The sequence below is a fragment of the Tursiops truncatus genome, chromosome 6 (assembly GCF_011762595.2).
Source record: "Tursiops truncatus isolate mTurTru1 chromosome 6, mTurTru1.mat.Y, whole genome shotgun sequence".
NCBI classification, from domain to species: Eukaryota; Metazoa; Chordata; class Mammalia; order Artiodactyla; family Delphinidae; genus Tursiops; species Tursiops truncatus.
The window spans coordinates 78,062,200-78,084,710 of record NC_047039.1 but is presented as its reverse complement, the minus strand read 5'-3'; the positions used below and the strand labels follow the sequence as shown (position 1 = coordinate 78,084,710).

Sequence of the window (22,511 nt, the reverse complement as noted above, 5' to 3'; positions counted from 1 at the left end):
TTGATCTGTATTTCTGTTTTTGTGCCAGTACCATACTGTCTTGATTACTGTAGCTTTGTAGTATAGTCTGAAGTCCAGGAGCAGGATTCCTCCAGCTCTGTTTTTCTTTCTCAAGATTGCTTTGGCTATTTGGGGTCTTTTGTGTTTCCATATAGATTGTGAAATTTTTTCTAGTTCTGTGAAATATGCCATTAGTAGTTTGATAGAGATTGCATTGCATCTGTATGTGGCTTTGGGTGGTATAGTCATTTTCACAATGTTGATTCTTCCAATCCAAGAGTATGGTATATCTCTCCATCTGTTTGTATCATCTTTAATTTCTTTCATCAGTGTCTTACAGTTTTCTGCATACAGGTCTTTTGTCTCCTTCGGTAGGTTTATTCCTAGGTATTTTATTCTTTTTGTTGCAGTGGTAAATGGGAGTGTTTTCTTGATTTCACTTTCAGATTTTTCATCATTAATGTATAGGAATGCAAGAGATTTCTGTGCATTAATTTTGTATCCTGCTACTTTACCAAATTCATTGATTAGCTCTAGTAGTTTTCTGGTATAGCATCTTTAGGAGTCTCTATGTGTTGTATCATGTCATCTGCGAACAGTGACAGCTTTACATCTTCTTTTCTGATTTAGATTCCTTTTATTTCTTTTTCTTCTCTGATTGCTGTGGCTAAAGCTTCCAAAACTATGTTGAATAATAGTGGTGAGAGTAGACAACCTTGTCTTATTCCCGATCTTAGAGGAAATGGTTTCAGTTTTTCACCACTGAGAATGATGTTGGCTGTGGGTTTGTCATATATGGCCTTTATTATGCTGAGGTAAGTTCTCTCTATGCCTACTTTCTGGAGAGTTTTTATCTTAAATGGGTGTTGAATTTTGTCAAAAGCTTTTTCTGCATCTGTTCAGACGATCATATGGTTTTTCTCCTTCAATTTGTTTACATGGTTAATCACATTGATTGATTTGCATATATTGAAGAATCCTTGCATTCCTGGGATAAACCCCACTTGTTCATGGTGTATGATCCTTTTATTGTGCTGTTGGATTCTGTTTGCTAGTATTTTGTTGAGGATTTTGCATCTGTGTTCATCAGTGATATTGGCCTGTAGTTTTCTTTCTTTGTGACATGTTTGTCTGGTTTTGGTATCAGGGCGATGGTGGCCTCAAAGAATGAGTTTGGGAGTGTTCCTCCCTCTGCTATATTTTGGAAGAGTTTGAGAAGGATAGGTGTTAGCTCTTCTCTAAATGTTTGATAGACTTCACCTGTGAAGCCATCTGGTCCTGGGCTTTTGTTTGTTGGAAGATTTTTAATCACAGTTTCAATTTCGGTGCTTGTGATTGGTCTGTTCTTATTTTCTATTTCTTCCTGTTTCAGTCTCAGAAGGTTGTGCTTTTCTAAGAATTTTTCCATTTCTTCCAGGTTGTCCATTTTATTGGCATAAAGTTGCTTGTCGTAATCTCTCATGATCCTTTGTATTTCTGCAGTGTGACTTGTTACTTCTCCTTTTTCATTTCTATTTTTTTTTTAATTTTTGAATTTAATTTATTTTTTTATACAGGAGGTTCTTATTAGTTATCCATTTTTTAAATATTAGTGTATATATGTCGATCCCTATCTCCCAATTCATCATTTATGATTTCTATCCTTCTGATAACTGGGGAATTTTTGTTCTTCTTTCTCTAATTGCTTTAGGTGTAAGGTTAGGTTGTTTGTTTGAGCTGTTTCTTGTTTCCTGAGGTAAGATTGTATCACTGTTAACTTCCCTTTAGAACTGCTTTTTCTGCATCCCATAGTTTTTGGGTCATTGTGTTTACATTGTCATTTGTTTCTAGGTATTTTTTGATTTCCTCTTGTTTTCTTCAGTGATCTCTTGGTTATTTAGTAATGTATTGTTTAGCCTCCATCTGTTTGTATTTTTTACATATTTTTCCCTGTAATTGATATCTAGTTTCATAGTGTTGTGGTCAGAAGAGATACTTGATACAATTTCAATTTTCTTAAATTTACCAAGGCTTGATCTGTGACCCAAGACATGATCTATCCTGGAGCGTGTTCTATGAGCACTTGAGAAGAAAGTGTATTCTGTTGTTTTTGGATGGAGTGTCCTATAAATATTAATTAAGTCCATCTTGTTTAATGTGTCATTTAAAGCTTGTGTTTCATTATTTATTTTCATTTTGGATGATCTGTCCATTGGTGAAAGTGGGGTGTTAAAGTCCCCTACTATGATTGTGTTACTGTCGATTTCCTCTTTTATGGCTGTTAGTATTTGCCTTATGTATTGAGGTGCTCCTATGTTGGGTGCATAAATATTTACAATTGTTATATCTTCTTCTTGGATTGATCCCTTGATCATTATGTAATGTCCTTCTCTGTCTCTTGTAATAGTCTTTATTTTAAAGTCTATTTTGTGATATGAGAATTGCTACTCCAGCTTTCTTTTGATTTGCATGGAATATCTTTTTCCATCTTGTCACTTTCAGTATGTATGTGTCCCTAGGTCTGAAGTGGGTCTCTGGTAGACAGCATATATATGGGTCTTGTTTTTGTATCCATTCAGCAAGCCTGTGTCTTTTGGTTGGAGCATTTAATCCATTTACATTTAAGGTAGTTATTGATATGTATGTTCCTTTTACCATTTTATTAATTGATTTGGGTTTGTTATTGTAGGTCTTTTCCTTCTCTTGTGTTTCCTGCCTAGAAGTTGCTTTAGTACTTGTTGTAAAGCTGGTTTGGTGGTGCTGAATACTCTTAGTCTTTGCTTGTCTGTAAAGTTTTTAATTTCTCTGTCGAATCTGAATGAGATCCTTGCTGGGTAGAGTAATCTTGGTTGTAGGTTTTTCTCTTTCATCACTTTAAATATTTCCTGCCACTCCCTTCTGGCTTACAGAGTTTCTGCTGAAAGATGGGCTGTTAACCTTATGGGGATTTCCTTGTATGTTATTTGTTGCTTTTCCCTTGCTGCTTTTAGTATTTATTTGTGTGTATTTAATTTTTGATAGTTTGATTGATATGTGTCTTGGAGTGTTTCTCCTTGGATTTATCCTGTATGGAACTCTCTGTGCTTCCTCGACTTGATTGACTATTTCCTTTCCTGTATTAGGGAAGTTTTCAAGTATAATCTCTTCAAATATTTTCTCATTCCCTTTCTTTTTCTCTTGTTCTTCTGGGACCCCTATAATTCGAATGTTGGTGCATTTAATGTTGTCGCAGAGGTCTCTGAGACTATCCTGAATTCTTTTCATTCTTTTTTCTTCTTTCTGCTCTCTGGTAGTTATTTCCACTATTGTATCTTCCAGGTCACTTATCCATTCTTCTGCCTCAGTTATTCTGCTATTGATTCCTTCTAGAGAGTTTTTAATTTATTTATTGTGTTGTTCATCATTGTTTGTTTGCTCTTTAGTTCTTCTAGTTCTTTGTTAGATGTTTCTTGTTTTTTTTCCATTCTATTTCTGAGATTTTGGGTCATCTTTACTGTCAGTACTCTGAATTCTTTTGCAGGTAGACTGCCTATTTCCTCTTCATTTGTTTGGTCTGGTGGGTGTTTACCTTGCTCCGTCATCTGCTATGTGATTCTCTGTCTTCTCATTTTGCTTAACTTACTGTGTTTGGGGTCTCCTTTTCGCAGGCTGCAGGTTTGCAGTTCCCATTGTTTTTGTTGTCTGCCCCGAGTGGCTAAGGTTGTTTCAGTGGGTTGTGTAGGCCTCCTTGTGGAGGAGACTAGTGTCTGTGTTCTGGTGGATGAGGCTGGATCTTGTCTTTTTGGTGGGCAGGACCGCATCCGGTGTTGTGTTTTGGGGTGTCTGTGACCTTATTATGATTTTATGGAGCCTCTCTGCTAATGGGTGGGGTTGTGTTCCTGTCTTCCTAGTTGTTTGGCATAAGGTTTCCAGCACTGGAGCTTGCTGGTCTTTGAGTGGACCTGGGTCTTAGCTTTGAGTTGGAGATCTCTGGGAGACCTTTTGCCGTTTTATGTTATGTGGAGCCAGGAGGTCCCTGTTGGACCAATGTCCTGAACTCGGCTGTCCCACCTCAGAGGCATAGCCCTGACACCCGGCCAGAGCACCAAGACCCTGTCAGCTGCACGGCTCGGTCAGCCATCCTGTCATGGAGTTGCCTGAAGGCCGGGCATCCTGTCGGGGGCTCCTCTCCTCGGGTCCTGGAGACACCTGAGGGGTGGCCTCCTGTCAGGGGCTTCAAGGTCAGTTGCAGTTGCCTGAGGTCCGGGCTCGGGTGTGAGTCATGTGGGGCGTTGGGCGCTCGCCTTCTCTGCTCCTGCGCGCAGCATCGGGGGGTTCGGCTGGCATCTGAGCAGGTTATGGCTTCCACCCAGGTTTACATCTGGGCCCCATGTTTACGACTGGGGGGGTTTACATCTGAGGGTTTACTTCTGGAACCCAGTTTTACATCTGGGCCTGGTTTACCACTTGGTGGGTTTACACAGTGGGTGTCTTTGTAAATTTGTGGTTCTCTGTTATACCCTTCAAGATAACAAATTTGAAAGTTCACTTCAGTTTGATTCATAAAAATACCACAGTATTTGGTTCGGTTGCTAGAGAGCGTACCCTGTATACATACACAGAGTATACCTGCATATATACATATATACATAGACATTTATGTGCATGCACACACACAGATATAACTGAGTCCATCTAATTACATGGGCAAATAGAACATAGATTTTCCTTTTGTCTATAGATCAAATCCTTCCCCAAGTCAGCCAACCTGCGGATGTGCATCTGTGCACATGTCTGTGGTCTGACTTATAATTAGTTTGTGAAGGTTACTCCTCTTGAAGACCAGATTCATTTCTCTCTACCTCGCTGAACTTTGGCACTGGCCCTTGTCTCATCCAAATAAGGCTTGAAAGTAAAAACCGATGGAATTATTTACATCATGTTCTCCATGTCCTCGTATATTTTTTTCAGAAGTTGATTTTCAATTGAAAACTCTCGTCGTAGATGGAGAGCTAACAGCCCTGCAGCACTGGGATACGGCTGGGCAGGAGAGGCAAGTGCTTTCCATAATGCTTTGAATTCTGCTGAGTTTTGCACAGACAAGCCATTTAAAAAATATGTGTGGTTGACATGGCCCTATTTAAGGTCCTGTAAAGTGCTGCACCTGGTTTAGAGTTAGGACATGTGGGTGGAGGTGTGCTCTTCCTCTGGTGAGCACTATGCCTCTCACAAACAAGGGGGTGATGGGGCTGGGTGTGTAGTGTGATTGGAGGTATAATAGGGCCTCCATGTGTGCTAGAGGCATAGGTGAGATACCACCTGGGTGTGAGCTTGTGCCAGGTCCAAATTCTATAGCATAGAGACCTGTGTTCTCGACCTTATTCTTTCTGGTAGTGATTTGGGTGATTTACGTATCTCAAAGTACCACTGAAATAACCAGTTGGTATTTTAAACATGTGTGGTAGCTGTCTGTGCTTTGTTTTGCTCCAGTAAGATGGTGTCTTTCATCTGGGGAGCTTTCATATCCTTTGGTTTCACGGTAAATACTTTTTAAAGTAGGAAATGATTTTGACCACGGTTAGTGTGCTACCAACAGTCATTAATAACCGTGACACTACAGTTCAAGCCCTGGTTTAGCATGCTCTCCCGGAGAAAAACAAAACAAAACTGGTGGCTAATACAATTTTTCGAGTAAGTCTATTATCTATAATTTTAACAGGCTTTAAGTGCAGTGGTGGCTGAACAGAGAACTGATTGCTGTCTGATCTCAGGTTAGCCTCTAGATTCTTCAGTTGGGCCTATTTCATACCCTGTAAATCACCAGAATGAGTGTTTTCTTTCTAACTAGAGAAGTGATTTAAGAAATGACTGGTTGAAATTGCAATAAGACTTAGACAATGATAAATAAACATGCATTTTGTTCAACTGAAATATCATGACTTAAAATTATTATAAACACAATGAAAGCGTGTTGACATTTATATAGTATTTTATTTCACAAAATTTCCCACATGTTATATTCATCTCTGTAACATATCTGAGAAAGGAAGTAAGAAATGTAATGTTATTCTCACTTTTTATGAGAAACCTAAGGCATAGAAAGTGTATGACACTGGTTTTTGGTTATTTAGGGGTTAGGAGTAGAAGGGGAAATGGGACCTCCTGATTCAACATCGGTTGCTCCTTTGATTAAGCACCAGAGTGTGCAGCAAATTAAGAAAAAAAAATCTTTTGATGTCAAGAAAGGATCTCCAGGGTAGTTAGTGCGTAGAGGAGAGGCATCTACTCAAGGGAACAGATGACCTCCCTGGGATAGACCAGTGAGTTCGGAGAATCCGGTGAGAATGGATAATCCCAGCTCACTCATACCTACAGATATTTAAGATCTGTAGCAAAACATTTTATTGTTGGAACTGTTGGATTTGGTCTTCATTTTAAGACTTTGGATTATATTCAAGGAAAGGAGGCACAAAAGGCAGGGTCGGCCACAGGGTTGAAATAGCCCTTAGTGACCAGCTGTGGCCTGTGCCAGGGGCCCCATGGCCATAATTTGCTAAATAAGCACCTACATATGATAAGTGACCTTTTTAGCTATTTGTATTACCTTTCATATGGTCTAAAAAGGAAGAAAACTGGATTCAAGACGAATTCTTGAATTTGTTATGTAGAAAAAATTAGATGCCACTTGGTGTTTGACTTTTCACTTATCACAGTGAACCTTTGCCATGGCTTACCTTTTCTAATTTGAGGAAATTGTATTGGGATGATTTATATGACCACTATAAATATGGGTAGAAACTAATGGTGAGATCGTTGGGATAAGCCAGAGGGTTGAGAAGCAGTAGAATGTCAGTGGTGAATGGACCCTCTGAATGAATAATTAATACACTTCGATTGAAAATCACTGGGTTACAAAATCTTATAATAAAATGAAGACCATTTACTTACCTGTCATAAATCAGTTATTGTTTGAATATTTACAATATTCAAACAATATTGATCTCTTTTACACATTCAAAAATATTTCTGAAATACCTGCTTTGTGTGTGTACTGGACTCGTGCTTGCAATATTCCATTAATAAAACAGAGCCCTACCCTTATGGAGCTTGTGCTCCAGTGGGGGAGGCATAACACACAACAAACTTAAATAAAAGAAGTAGAATGATAGAAAGTGATAAATGTTATGAAAACAAAAAGAAGGCTGGATAACGGGCATTACGGTGAGGCAGGGGGCTGCAGGTAGTGTGGTCAGGGTAGCCACACCAGAAGGTGATATTTGAGTCAGGACTTGAAGGAGGTGCCAGTACGTTCCTGTATGACTTTGGGAAGGTCATTTAGACGCTCAGACCCTTGGCTTACTTAAGCGAATATATATATATTTTTTAAGTAGTCCTTTTTTTTTAATTTTTAAAATTTATTTATTTATTTATGGCTGCGTTGGGTTTTCGTTTCTGTGCGAGGGCTTTCTCTAGTTGCGACGAGCGGGGGCCACTCCCCATCGCGGTGCGCGGGCCTCTCACTATCGCGGCCTCTCTTGTTGCGGATTACAGGCTTCAGACGCGCAGGCTCAGTAGTTATGGTTCACAGGCCCAGTTGCTCCGCGGCATGTGGGATCCTCCCAGACCAGGGCTCGAACCCGTGTCCCCTGCATTGGCAGGCAGACTCTCAACCACTGCGTCACCAGGGAAGCCCTTAAGCAAATATTTGATTCATGGCTTCCACGTGATGCCCCCTTGGATCCTGAGCAGTTCCCCACCGAACGCAATTACTTAACACCTTAATGGGTGGGGTGTCCAGTTTTAGGGAAAGCCTTTCATTTCCTTCTCCCCTTCGCTTTTACTTCACTCTGGTACGTTCAGTTGGAGGAAAATGGTCTGAAAAGAAAGGAAGTCGAATACAGATTCCTTGTTCCTGAGGCTCATTTCTTGATGCTGTATCAGGTGTGACACCGAAGTGGATGAACACCTGGATGTCTTTAGGCACCGCAAAGGGTCATTCCCCACGTCTCAGTCAGGGCTGCTGTCTCTCTTGTTCAGGATCCAGAGCAAGGGTTGTCTGCTTGTCCTCCCTTCTCATCCCGCCTGCTGAAGGGGGATGTGCCCTTGCTGATCCCTTCATTTTACAGATAGGGAAGGTGAGGCAGAACCAGGAACAGACTTGCCTGACTTCACGCAGCCAGTGAGCGGCCACGTGGTGGGATTGGTGGGGTCTCAAGCTTAACCCTGCCTCTCAGCGCTTCCGCTGCGCTCGCCAGCTCCCCTGTGAGTGTCGGGGCTGTGTGACAGCGTGCTGTGCTGATTTGGGGGCATTAATCTTAAGAGTCTGTTACGTTGAGTGATCGCTCAGTGACTCCTCTCAAGAAAAATGTTGACCTTTAGGGCCCTTGTATTTTGCTTTTGCTATAAACCAGAGAGCAGTGAGTGTGGAACTTTCAGACTCCATTTTTTTTTTTTTTTTTTTGCGGTACGCAGGCCTCTCACTGTTGTGGCCTCTCCCGTTGCGGAGCACAGGCTCCGGACGCGCAGGCTCAGCGGCCATGGCTCACAGGCCCAGCCGCTCCGCGGCATGTGGGATCCTCCCGGACCGGGGCACGAACCCGTGTCCCCTGCATTGGCAGGCGGACTGTCAACCACTGCGCCACCAGGGAAGCCCCAGACTCCATTTTTGTCCCATTGTAGCTGAGGGAATTCTTGTGCGTTTTATACCTGAGGTAATGAAGTTGATTTGTAATCACCACTGTTTGGAGTGAAAGTTGTGGAAAATTATGTGGGCACCACAGCCGAGTAGAGTTTTGTGGTCACGCCTCTTGAGTTTTATTGGTTTATATAGTGGCAAGGGTGATGGAATCAGTTTGGACCACCCTGGCCTTGGTCCTTCCAAGGTCTTATTTAACCTCTCTGAATTTCAGTTTTCTCACCTGGCAATGGGAGAAAGTTTGGCTCCTTTTAGAGATAGTTTGAGATTTGAAGATATTGTGTATACATCACGTGGCACTTAAGGGGCATTTGGAAATGGTAGTTCTTGTTGTCATCATCCTCATAACTTGTCCAATGTGTGACGTGTGCACAATTTCTCCTTTTCTTCGTGGTAGGCTGCAGCCCATGAGAGCACTCCTATCGTGTTGGTAGGAAACAAGGGTGATCTTCATGACGCTGCTAAAGCAGAGGGACAAAAACACGTCCCAGGGTACCTTGGAGAAAATGGTAAGAGTGAGAGTGGGTCCACGCTGGAAGGGGTCTTCCACTTTTGTCAGCCTTAGCTGAAGAGGTTGTTTGACGGACCTCCACTCAGTTTGATGGGTCTTCTGTCCTTATACAGGCAGAACTCCCAGCGCCCCCGCCCCCATGCCTGTCTGCCCCATAACTGTTAGTAACTGCACCAAGAATTAAATCCCTTAGAGAGGTAAAAGCATCAGTGATCGTTTTCCCCCACTGAGTGTCAGTGACAAAGAGGAGGCAAAATTATCCCGTCTTCCTCCTCACTCTTCCCCAGCTCCTGGAACCCTTCTCTAGTCCTGGAATGTGGGTAAAAGGAAAAGAATGGGTGTCCTATTTTGAAAACATGGGTTTGGTTCCAGAGGGTCCCTGTGCCAACGGGCAGCAGGTGGTGCTGTGTGTCACCTGGGTGAAGGGGTGAAGGGAATTGGAAGACTTGTTCTTTTCTGTAAGGTTTGTATTCAGTTGGAATAGTGTAAAATTATTTTTGGTTATGCATTTGTATAGTGGTTGGACCCTGTTTCTGTCCAGATTGTTATTGTGGGTAATGTTTATTCTCTCGTTATTATCATTGTATCAGAAGGCTGCATGGCCCTCTTGTGCCTTGTCTTACCCAAACAAGGAACCAGATGCTCCTTGGGTTAAATAAGAGGTTCTTACCATAACAGTCTGACCTGATGTTGCTATCGTTGCTGTCTGTCGTCAGTACCATGAAAGGACTGCTCTGTAGCATATACATGTTAACTTTAAAAAGAAGTTTCAAGCTCACTATCTTAAAAAAATATTATTTATTTATTTATTTGGCTGCATCGCATGTTCGTCGTGGCACACGGGATCTTTAGTTGCAGCGTGCAGGATCTTTTAGTTGTGGCATGCGGGGTCTTTAGTTGCGACTTGCAAACTCTTAGTTGTGGCATGTGGGATCTAGTTCCCCGACCAGGGATTGAACCTGGACCCCCTGCATTGGGAGCTTGGAGTCTTAGCCACTGGACCACCAGGGAAGTCCCAACCTCACTATTTTAAGTTGGAATTATTACTTGTTTTAAATTTTAGAACTTTGAACCAAATATGATAAACATCAAAACTAGGCAATGCAATACAGAAGAGATTGATTCAACACATATTTAACTGTATCCACCATGTGAAAAGCACTCCATTGTGAGCTGAGCAAAGGGTAGAGAACAAAGCAGACTGTCCTTGCCCTCACGTAGTTTACTGTCCGGGGCAGATAGATATTAAACACATGTAATCCACGTGTCCCTCTAGAGATTTCAGAATTCCTGGCTGCAGGCCAGTTTTATTCCCTCTTCACGATTTCTCAGATTTCCCGAGGTTTGCTTCCTTATTATGCATCTCTTGACCTCCACCCTCCTGCATCCTCAAAGGCAGTCTCTATTTCACCCCATAACATCCTGGCTGTGCCAGGTAGCAGCACTACCCATTTCTACTAGAAATATATTCATTTTTTTTTTAAGCTTTTCTGTGGATTTGGGGGCTCACGGGTAAAGGTTTCACAGTAGTCTTTGCCTGTTGTTCAGTTCTTCCCTTTCTCTCTGCTCCGGAGCACCCATCACATCCTGCCCGTATCCCACACAGGTCTGTGTCGCCCACACCCAGCCCCACAGCACACACAGTTCTCCTTTCCTAAGGGAAATTGTCTCCAGCTTGTTAGACAAAGACACACAAAAGTAACTTGGTCAATTACAGCTGTGGCAAGTGCTATACTGGGAAAATACATATGTCAAGAGGTTTTATAATAGGAAAACCTAATATCGACTTTTCAGAGTTAGAAAACACTTAACTTCAAGGGAGGATTACCTAAAAATCTAGAAGGTAGGTAAAAGTCAGCCTGGTGAAGGGTGTTAGTGGGGTAGGGGATGACTTAGTAGTGGGAAAAGTAGATGCATATGTCCTGAGGTGGGAGGGAATTTGGAGCATTGGGGAAATAGAGGGACGGCCAGGGTAACTTGAGCGTTGTGAGTGAGGGAGAGTGGTGACAGGTAAAACTGGGGAGTTGGCTGGGGCCACATACAAGCTAAGCCTTGTTGGCCAGGTAAGCATTTCAGTATTACTTGAGAGGGATGGGGGAAAGCATTAAAGGGTTTGAAGAAGGAGAGTGGTATGATCGATGATTATATGCATAACCACTGGGGGGGTTGAAAAATAGAGGACTAGAAAATGTCCATAGGTTTTAGTGACAGAGAGGCTGTTGAATCTTGATAGGAAGAGATGATAGGGTGAAGGGGAATGTGTGTTAGCTTCTGGCCAAAAGGAGACATACTTTATTTATTTTTTATACAGCAGGTTCTTATTTATCCATTTTATACATATTAATGTATATATGTCAATCCCAACCTCCCAATTCATGACATACTTTAGATGGACATTTAATTCCTGAGTGGTTACCTTAAGCTATCATTTTTCTGTCTCTCAAATTATTTGATAGAGAACACTTGGTAGCACGTGTGACTCTTGGAAATAAGAACCTTAAAACATGAAATTTTGTATTACGGGTTTTTTTTTGGGGGGGATGCAAAATAAAAATCCTCTGACTAGGAGTTGTTCCTGGAATAACTAGGCTCAAACCTGTTTTTTTTTAAAGTACTGAAACTTTGAATTCAATTTCTTAGCTATTAGTTTTAGCATACTCAAAAGGGGAGTATTTTTATTTTATTTTATTGGTTTTAAAAGCTAACATTCCAGGAAACCTAATTAAAGCCTTCATTTAATGGTGTATTTATATTTTTTACAGACCTATAGGGCGTTACTTTGTAAAACAAATGCCAAAGATGGTTCGAATATAGTGGAAGCTGTTCTCCATCTCTCCTGGTAAAGTTTTGCCTTACATTTCGAAAACTGGATGCAGGATTGAATTTTCACTTAGCTGTTGTGTGTGCCAGATTTCTTGACCATAACATGAATCTACATTGGAAAACACTGTCTTGTCTTTCAGTAGTGGTTGGAGAAACAAACATGGTTTTTATAAAAACTGGTAATGATGCTTGTTCACTGTGAACTTTGGCAAAATACCTTTACTGACAAACAAAGGAGATGTATCCGAGGTGTTGTTGATGTTTCTGCAAAATGTCACCACAAAGCTAATAGTTGACGGGTATGAATCACTTCCAGGAACCAGGTTTTAAACACAGGAGACTATTATGAATATAGCTGTCTATTATGACATTTTCCAAGGTAAAGGAAAAAAAAACTCAACAAAGCAAATTGTATATCATGCCGGTTGGAAGCACTTTGTTTAAATTATTACCCAGGTAATTATTAAGCTAAGTCAATGGTGTTAACAATAAATAATATTGTGGGATGTGGATTAGAATGAAAATTGCATCACTGAAGACCTTGGATTTAACTGTACTTTAATCGTTGCAGCATTCTTAGGAAATAAGAATGTTTTCTGTTAGATTTATTTCTTCTGCCTAGTTTTCTGCCACAAATGAAAAGATGATTCTTTGCTGGTCTAAAGGGATTAAATATCCAAAAAAAAAAAAAAAAAAATAGAGTAAAAAAACATGTATCAACAAAATCCAGGCCAATGATACTTTAATTGCTGACAAAGCAAAAACATAACTTTAGGCGTGTGGTTCTTTTCCTGATCATTTGTGAGATTCTGGTTTTATAAGAATCTTAACTTTAGTGCAATAAGCTCGGTGCTACCTTAGCTTCAGGCAGGGGGTGCTGCATTGCTGTCCTGGATGAGCAGGAAAGGATGCTGCAGGTCAGGCCCTCCGCATGGCTGCTGGCTTCTGCCCAGCACGTTGGAGGAGTGTAGTGTCAGGAGGCTCAAAGTCTGATCTTAAATCTACCCCGAACAGCTGAAGAGCCTTGACTAAGTCCCTGTCTTCCTTTAGGCATTTCTAATCTGTACAGCGAGGGTGCTGAAGAAAATGATCCCTAAGGCCCTTCCAGTCCTGACAGTCTATGATTCTATATGTAACAGCCTGGACTCCACTGAATAACATAATCACTGTTTAACACTGACTTGTCTTGTGGGGTCATATTACAGTTAAATGACTCCAAAGTGCCACCGTCACACCCAGATTGCAGAATTGATTCTCTTTTTATAATCGATTCTCTATGTTACAAGGATAGGAGAGCTGGAGGCCGCTTGTGCTCTTCCCGTGTGCTCCTGCCAGAGAGTTGGCTCAGCCCGGCACCACCCTGTTTACAGTGTAGCTTCCACTCAGGTTTGTGTTTCTTTGGGAACACAAAACACCTGGGTGCAGAAGCGTTTGATAACAAGGTCACTTCTTGTGAACCATTTATCAAGGAGTTTTTCAAATGGTTGTTATTGTATTGTGGCCTGGCTTGAGTCCTCTGAGTTCTGTTAACAATGTGTTAAATATGAAAATTAGAAATAAACAAACATGTAAAGACTTCAATTTGCTTTATACTGTGCCATCAGATTTGCTTGTCAAAGTACCCAAGTCTTAAGTGAAAACGGCATAGTTTCCACAGGTAAAACTACCATTTAAAAAAGTGTTACACACCATACACAAAAATAAACTCCAAATGGATTAAAGACCTAAATGTAAGGCCAGACACTATCAAACTCTTAGAGGAAAACATAGGCAGAACACTCTATGACATGAATCACAGCAAGGTCCTTTTTGACCCACCTCCTAGAGGAATGGAAATAAAAACAAAAATAAACAAATGGGACCTAATGAAACTTAAAAGCTTTTGCACAGCAAAGGAAACCATAAACAAGACGAAAAGACAACCCTCAGAATGGGAGAAAATATTTGCAAATGAAGCAACTGACAAAGGATTAATCTCAAAAATATACAAGCAACTCATGCAGCTCAATATCAAAAAAACAAACAACCCAATCCAAAAATGGGCAGAAGACCTAAATAGACATTTCTCCAAAGAAGATATACAGATTGCCAACAAACACATGAAAGAATGCTCAACATCATTAATCATTAGAGAAATGCAAATCAAAACTAAAATGAGATATCATCTCACACCGGTCAGAATGGCCATCATCAAAAAAATCTACAGGAGCTTCCCTGGTGGCGCAGTGGTTGGGAGTCCGCCTGCCGATGCAGGGGACACGGGTTCGTGCCCCGGTCTGGGAGGATCCCACATGCCGCGGAGCGGCTGGGCCCGTGAGCCATGGCCGCTGAGCCTGCGCATCCGGAGCCTGTGCTCCACAACGGGAGAGGCCACAACAGTGAGAGGCCCTTGTACCGCAAAAAAAAAAAAAAAAAAAATCTACAAACAATAAATGCTGGAGGGGGTGTGGAGAAAAGGGAACCCTCTCGTGCTGTTGGTGAGAATGTAAATTGATACAGCCACTATGGAGAACTGTATGGAGGTTCCTTAAAAAACTAAAAGTAGAACTACCATATGACCCAGCAATCCCACTACTGGGCATATACCCTGAGAAAACCATAATTCAAAAATAGACATGTACCACAGTGTTCACTGCAGCAGTATTTACAATAGCCAGGACATGGAAGCAACCTAAATGTCCATTGACAGATGAATGGATGAAGAAGATGTGGCACATATATACAATGGAATATTACTCAGCCATTACAAAAGAAAGAAATTGAGTTATTTGTAGTGAGGTGGATGGACCTAGAGTCTGTCATACACAGTGAAGTAAGAAAGAGAAAAACAAATACCGTATGCTAACACGAATATATGGAATCTAAAAAAGTGGTACTGCTGAGCCTAGTGGCAGGGCAGGAATAAAGTTGCAGACGTAGAGAATGGACTTGAGGACACAGGGAGAGGGAAGGGTAAGCTGGGACAAAGTGAGAGAGTGGCATGGACATATATACACCACCAAACGTAAAATGGATGGCTAGTGGGAAGCTGCTGCATAGCACAGGGAGATCAGCTCAGTGCTTTGTGATGACCTAGAGGGGTGGGATAAGGAGGGTGGGAGGGAGGCTCAAGAGGGAGGGGATATGGGGATATATGTATACGTACAGCTGATTCACTTTGTTATACAGCAGAAACTAACATAACGTTGTAAAGCAATTATACTCCAATAAAGATGTGAAAAAAAAATAAAGTGTTACAGCCTTTAGAATGTTATATATAATGCAAAACATGTAAGTTCTTGATTTAGATTTCATAAGATATTTCCCGGCATGGTCCCTTTCTTTCCATGTCATGTCATAAAACTTGAACTAGAAGAGTTTATGGATTTGCACTGTCTGAAACAAAATTTGTTTTCGAAGGGAGGCCATAAATGTTTGGTTAACAACCTGAACTCCTCTGCTTTTTCTTGGAAAACCTCTCAATCCCAGGAAAAGTTTCTCCTAGAAATGCACTTTCCCTGTAGGGCTGATAGGAAATTCATCCCAACCATTGTCTATTGGTAAATACATTTGCCGTCACTAGAGCCACAGGCTTTAAACATTCAAGTTCAACAGGCATTAAATCGATCAATGGCCTGAAATTTGAGAAAAACACAAAAAGTTCAGGCTGATGTATCAGCGCCGTTGCTGAGCCCACTGGGTGTAAACCTGTCCATAAGATTGAGTCATTCAAAATGCAGTTGTGAAGCACATGGTAGTTTTTGGTGAGGTAATTTAATTTTCCCAGCCTTAAACCTGTTTGAGTTGTATGAAATTGTATCTTCCTGATTTCCTTAAAGTGGGATGTGCCTGCATTTTTGGTAGATTAAAGAAACTGAAGTCCAGGTGAACAATATGGGTACCTGTTTTTTTCCCCTTAATATTTGCTTTCAGGTTCAATAATATCTGCATAATTATGAGTGCTCAGCATCAAAGCCCTGTAGGGATATCAGGGTATGTAAGATAGGCCATACAATTTAATATTAGAGGAAAAAAAGAAAACAAAATATATGACCAGGCAGCCATATGATATGTAGCTAATAGAGGCTGTTGGACCTCCCAGAAGGGAGCGATGTGAGTTGTCTTGTGAGGATGCTGTGAGTACTATACCCATTGTACAGATAAGAAAATTGGGAATTAGAATGCTTAATCAGCTTGCTCAAAGTGACACAGCTACTAAGAGTAAAATTGGGACTTTTCACTACTCTGAATCTCTGGCTTGCCTTTTGAATGCTGGTAATCTCAGGATTCTGTTCTGCACTCTCTTCCTCTTTCCTTTCTCTCTCTGCCTAATGTCTTCCACCCCCATGGTTTCTAGAACTATGTCTAGCTGATGACTTCCAATTTCTGTATTTTTAATCCTCATCTTTTAAAAAAATTCCATGACCATATTCCCATCCACTAACAAATGGGAATTCCATAGGCATGACTGCCCCAACATGTCCAAATTCTGGTGTGTTAATTTTTCTTTAAAATTGTTCCTCATTCTACATTTCCTATCTCAGGAAACTACCAACCAGAATCAGTCTTGACTCCTTCCTCTCTTTCTCCATCACCTACCTCTAGTGGGTTCTGGGGTCCTATTGATGAGGTGACCTCTCTGTAATCTTTCTTGAATCTGTCCGTATTCTCTCTCTCTCTCTCTCTCTCTCTCTCTCTCTCTCTGTTTTGCTTCAGGCCTCAGAATTTCCTCCTCCAGGTAGTGCAGGAGGCACCTCAGTTTCTGCCTCAGAGTTTCTCCAGCATCAGTTCATCCCCCACCCTGTAAACAGGGTAATCTTTATAAATAAAAATCCAATTAAGACCTTCTTTCTTGCTGTAGGTAGGTGTCCCTCAGAGCCCAACCTCACCTACCTTTGTTTGCATCTCTTATCTTGCTTCCCAAATGAAAGATAATCTATCCACACAGCAAACTTTGCTTCCAGTTGTGGCCAAGTTCTTTTATGCCTGTTCGCCTCATGCATGCTGTTTCCTGCACCTGGGATCTCCCGTCCTCATTACATGAAGGTGAATTGCTATCCCATCAAGAGGTCGCTCCACTGTCAAAGTCTCCCTGAAGCTCAGTCTCCACAAAGCTGTCTTCCCCTCGCCCCAGCACAACTGTGGTGCACCTTTTGTGTTCCTGCAAACGCTGTGCTTGTGTGTTAGCAGCTCTCTTGGGACCTGGTAACAATTTATTTAGAAGACATCTGTCTCTCTCTCAAAACTCACTAGTTGAGGATCCCAGAGCTTGGCATAAATCAGACATTTACTGAATGACCAAATGGTCGAGATTTGGCATTTGGAAGTTGTACTAGTTTTCTATCGTCACTGTAACAAATTCCCACTAGCCTTGTGGTTTAAGCAATAAAAATGTATTATCTTACAGTTCTGGAGGTTAGAAGTCTGAACTGAGTCTTAGAGGGTTTATGGATTGAACTGTGTATCTTCCTTCTTTTCCTGAGTCTCTGATTCCTTATCTGTGAAGTGAGGACAGTGATGCTCACCTGTCACCTGTCAGGATTTTGTGCGAGCAGGTGTGAGTGTTATTTGTATTAAATAAGGAATATGTGAAGACACGTAACATAGCATTTATTAACTGGCCTTCAGCAAGAACTAGTTCCCCTTTTGTTTCCTACTCACAGTGTAGTGGTTTTCAAAGGTTAGCAGGTATCAGCTCCTTCTGGGGCTGTGCTGACCGGTTTGGTGGCCACTAGCTGCCTGAAGTATGGCTGATCCAAGCTGAGATGTGCTGGATATATTAAATAAATACTGGGTTTTGAAGACAGTATAAACATTGTAAAATACCTCATTAATATTTTTATTGGTTACATGCTGAAATGATAGTATTTTTGCAATACTGAGTTAAATAAAATATATTAATAAAATTTCACTTGTCTCTTTACATTTTTTAATGTGGCTGCTAAAAATTTTAAATTACATATATGGATTACATTACATTCTATTCCTATTGAACAGCGTCGCCGTGCCGGGAACATGCCAGTTCCCAGGATCTACTGCTCTGTAAGAAACCACCCAAAATGTAATTGCCTAGAAGAGCACCACTTTTTATTTTCTGAAATTATCAGAATTGACTGGATCTCACTTGGAGAGTCCTCAGCTTCTCTCCCTTGGGTGTCTCATGTGTTTGCAGTCAGATGGACACAGGCTGTGGCGCGTCTGCACGTCTGCGGCCAGGATGCTCCTCCCTGTGGATCTCAGCCCCCGGGACCTCTCTTACCTCTCTCCCGCGAAGAACCCTGGCCTGCTTAAATTGCAGCTCAGAGCGGCCAGGCCTGATTAATGCCTGGCTTAGAAATCTCAGCACACCATTTCCTCGCCATTCTACTGGTCTGAGCAGTCACAGAGGCGGTGCTGACCAGGGGGCAGCCGCACAAGCTTCACCACCACAGGGAGGCAGACTTCTTTGGGACCATCTTGGGGACGAGCTGTCACACTCTCCTCACCCACAGAGACTGCCATTCAGCTTGTCTAAGGGTGTATTTCCCAAGCATCCCCAGGGATAGGAGACTTCCTAGGGGGCTTTCATAAGATCATGGAGGTCTTAGGTCCGGTGCTGCCTCTAGAAGTTAATTCTAAAAGAAATATAGGAAGAGGCAAAAGGAAGACTTCTTTTTTCCTGGATTTTAACCATCTGTTGTTATCTCCATGATCGTGTATAACTACAGAATGGTTATAAAGTCATCATTGCTTTTGTGCATTAGCTGGGGACGGGAGCCAGGTTCCAGAATCCTAAGGCGTGAGCTGTGCGTGTGGCAGACTATAAGCCATGTGAAACCACAGGAGAGAGCAAGAGTAGTCTGTGTGTGCGTGTGTGTGCACACATGTGTATGCACCTGGGCATGTGTGTCTGTCTGTGCACGTGTGTGTATGCACCTGGGTATGTGTGTGTGTTCATGCGTGAGTGTGTGACCTGGTGCTTAGAATGCAGGTGCTGGAGCCCAACTGCTGTGCCACTTCTCCAGCTGTGTGACCGAAGGGAAATTTCTTACCTTCTTTTTTTGTCTTCGTTTCCTCACATATAAAATGGGGCACAGGGCTTCCCTGGGGGCGCAGTGGTTAAGAATCCGCCTGCCAATGCAGGGGACATGGGTTCGAGCCCTGGTCCGGGAAGATCCCACATGCCGCGGAGCAACTAAGCCTGTGCTCCGCAGCAAGAGAAGCCACGGCAATGAGAAGCCGGCGCACCGCAAACGAAGAGTGCCCCCGCTCGCCGCAACGAAGACCCAACACAGCCAAAAATCATTAAAAAAAAAATTAAAAAAAAAATAAAATGGGGAAGAATAAAATCACATAGTTGTGAGAATTAAATAAGTCAACAGCTACAAAGCATTTAGAACACTCTCTGGATGGTGCATAGCAAGTGCTCAGTAGTGCCTTTTTATTTCTATAGAGCTGTTTACGGTTCCGTTTTATACCTCAGTAATCTCCTTTCTCTCTCTGTCTATATGTCTCTCTTTCTCTCTCTAGGGAAGGGAAGAAAAGAACTGGTGAGGAGGACAGCAAATCCATTTCCAGTCTGAATGGGACCAGTTCCAAAAAGTCAGCCCAGATGAATTGTTGCAATGGTTAAACCCCAAACATTCTTGGCCCATGAGGCTTCATTTCCAGAGTACTGAATGTATGTGACTTGTTTGCTTCTTACATAGCATAGTGGTGCATCCTACGGACACTGTCGTGTGGAGAATTACAGTGTGTGGAATCTGAGAGATGCTCTAGGGTCCCTCCAGAACCTCAGCTCTTGTTTGCTATGTTTCAATGAATGATTTGGGCCCCCTGGTTAAATGTACCTGTCTTGTCCTCACAAAGTCTTACCAGATAACATATAGGTTTTTAAAGTGGTAAAAAAAAAAAATCACATGCTCAGATCAAAGCTATAGAAGAAATTCACTGACATAATTAGATTCATATGGTGGCTGATTTTGTAGATAACCTATAACATTTACTTCCAATATTCAATACTAGAAAACTAGGAAAAGGGGGTTACCATCCTAGCTGTGCTGTAAACTAGCCTTGTAGTCTTGGACTACAAAACTTTTTCATTTTTAATTGAGTGATCAAAGTGCCAGGTACTATTCCAAGCCTTTTCCATATAGTAACTCATTTAGTGCTCATAACAACTCTATGAGGAAGGTGCTGTTATCACCCCTATTTTACCAATGAAGAAGCTGGGTTACACCCCTTGCTCACAGTTACCTACTAGTAGATACATGAGGCCAGGTTCAAACCAGGCAGGCTGGCTGCAGAGCTCAGACCAGTGGCCACTAATACATGCTACCTCTTATTTATACTGTCCTTGACCATTGTGTATGTGTGTATCTCTGTCAATGTGTGCCTGCAGAAATTCCACAAATCCTGCCTTAATTAATTCTTTGAAGCAGCAGCAGACAATAGGGATAAAGCTCAGGGCATATGTCTAGTTGAACAAGTATGAGGGCAATAAGAATGCTGACCAGTTAGAAAGGATTCTACATAAGTGAGAGCAGACAGCCTCATCCTGGTTTGAAGTCGAGAGGGGAAACTTCCTGAAGGAAGTGATGCTTAAGCTAAGGCAGAAGGATGAGCAGGAGTTAGCTAGATGTGTATGGGGTGGGGGGTGGGGGGCGGGTCAGAGAAAGGAACTAATCCCTGAGGTCATAAGGCTGGCCAGAGCGCATCCTATGAAAGCCTCACTATTCCTGGCCATGACACCCCAAGCTGGTCAACTGGCCGAGATGACAAGGCTGTGCCACAGACCGCACACCATGTGTTCATTCTTTTCTCCCCCCAGCCAGCTGCCAACTGCACAGTTTCATGTAGCCACATCCTAGAACTAAAACTACTTCAGGGATACCTGCAGCAAAGCTGAAGGGAACATCCAGAAAGCCAAAGAAAGCGTGCTTCATTGAATTACAATGCAGGAAATATCTGTAGCTCCTTAGACACTTGTATTGCTATAAAAATTATACTTTATGGGATAATTATTAATGGTTTGAAGAGAAATAAACAGTATAAGCGAAACAGAGCTGATACTACGAAAATGTAAACCATGTAAATCAAAATCATAAAATCATTATTCAATACTCAGAGGCCTACTTAATATATACATATGAAATTTCTTACACACATATACTATAAAAGCCCACAAAGACCATCACTCTGAAGCCATTCACTGTACAAATATGAAAATAAATCTTTATCTTTAACCTCGATTTTATCTTCAGCAAGAGGATTGTGCAGTTTGGCTTTATGCAAATCACATTTAGTATTAAATAATCAAATGTCACATATGTCATATAAAGCAGCAAGTAGAAAAAATAAATTATGAAAATGCATGAGGCTAAAGTTAGCAGTGAAAGCTGCCTCCACATCCAACTTTCTTTTCCATGATGAAACTAAAATATTATCCAGTGTGTCAGGATACATAAAAAAGAGTGTAGCATAACTGATTTTAAAAGCTCTCAAAGGAAAAATTGAGCCAAGATGAGTTACTTGCACAGAACTAAGCAAATGTATCAAATTAAATCTGTTGAAAAAAATGAGATACCTTTTTCTTACCAAAAATATTCTTTAAATTTGAGAACACCTTCACGAAATCAAATGTTGATAATAATCTTGATTTCCTAGCAAGGCAATGGAAAGAGATGTAAGTAGCTTTTCTTTAAATAAGATTGCTAACTGGAGCTTTAAGTTTCTAATTTGGACTTTGTTGCAAAAATATTTATCCAGGTTCAAAGAGCTACAGATGATGGCTTTGTGTACCAGAGGCACCGATGTAATCTAATCAATTTGGGTGTACCGGCCGTACAACCCAGAAGCAAAGATCAAGATGGTATTTCTATATCAAAGGTACATTCTTATATACAGATTGTAAGACAAATATAGACACTTTGGGGAAAAATAAAGACAGCACAATAACATGTATACTAACACAGTTTCGTGCAATTGCACCAAACACCTAAACATGAGTACCATAAGTCAACACATAGGTGTCGGGTCCATTCTAACCTGGGCTCTGTAGTTGCCACCTAGGCAAACAGCGGTGGCAGAACTTTCGTCTGACCATGGCACAAAAATAACCACCACCCCCTCCCCGGTTCAGTTTGACATTCCCCACCAGCAAGGCATTCCTTTCGGTCAAAAATGTAAACTTTTTTTTCTGGGACCAAAAAACAGGAAACAGGAATCCACAGTAGAGTTGCTGAAGACACAACCAACTTTCCAGTTAAAAAAAAAAAAAAGATCTAGTAGGTAGAGAGAAGGCACACCTTGAAAAGCTAAACAACATTGTAGCTATTTATAATCTATGTGTGTAACATATCTGGTCAATATGCATTAAAAATAATAACAATAAAGCTTGGGGAATTTCAGGTCTGATCATAAACATCATAAACAGGAGAAAAACTGCTACATGGAATTATTTTAATTCAACAAAAAGGGATGTTTTTAGATGATGTAGTACAATAAATAAGAGCTATTATTTCAGTTTTTTCAGCAAGCTACTTGGGGCCTAGCCCTATCACAAGG

General features: G+C 41.4%; 1 protein-coding gene across 1 annotated transcript in view; it reads left to right on the top strand.

Moving 5' to 3' along the window:
• Positions 1–22,511, top strand: part of LOC109552404 (uncharacterized) — a 341,732-nt gene that overhangs the window by 31,106 nt on the left and 288,115 nt on the right. The window contains exons 4-6 of the mRNA XM_073806936.1: positions 4,930–9,162; positions 19,476–19,626; positions 21,714–21,833. The gene's annotated coding sequence lies outside the window, so the exon portion shown is untranslated. The remainder of the gene's footprint in view (positions 1–4,929; positions 9,163–19,475; positions 19,627–21,713; positions 21,834–22,511) is intronic.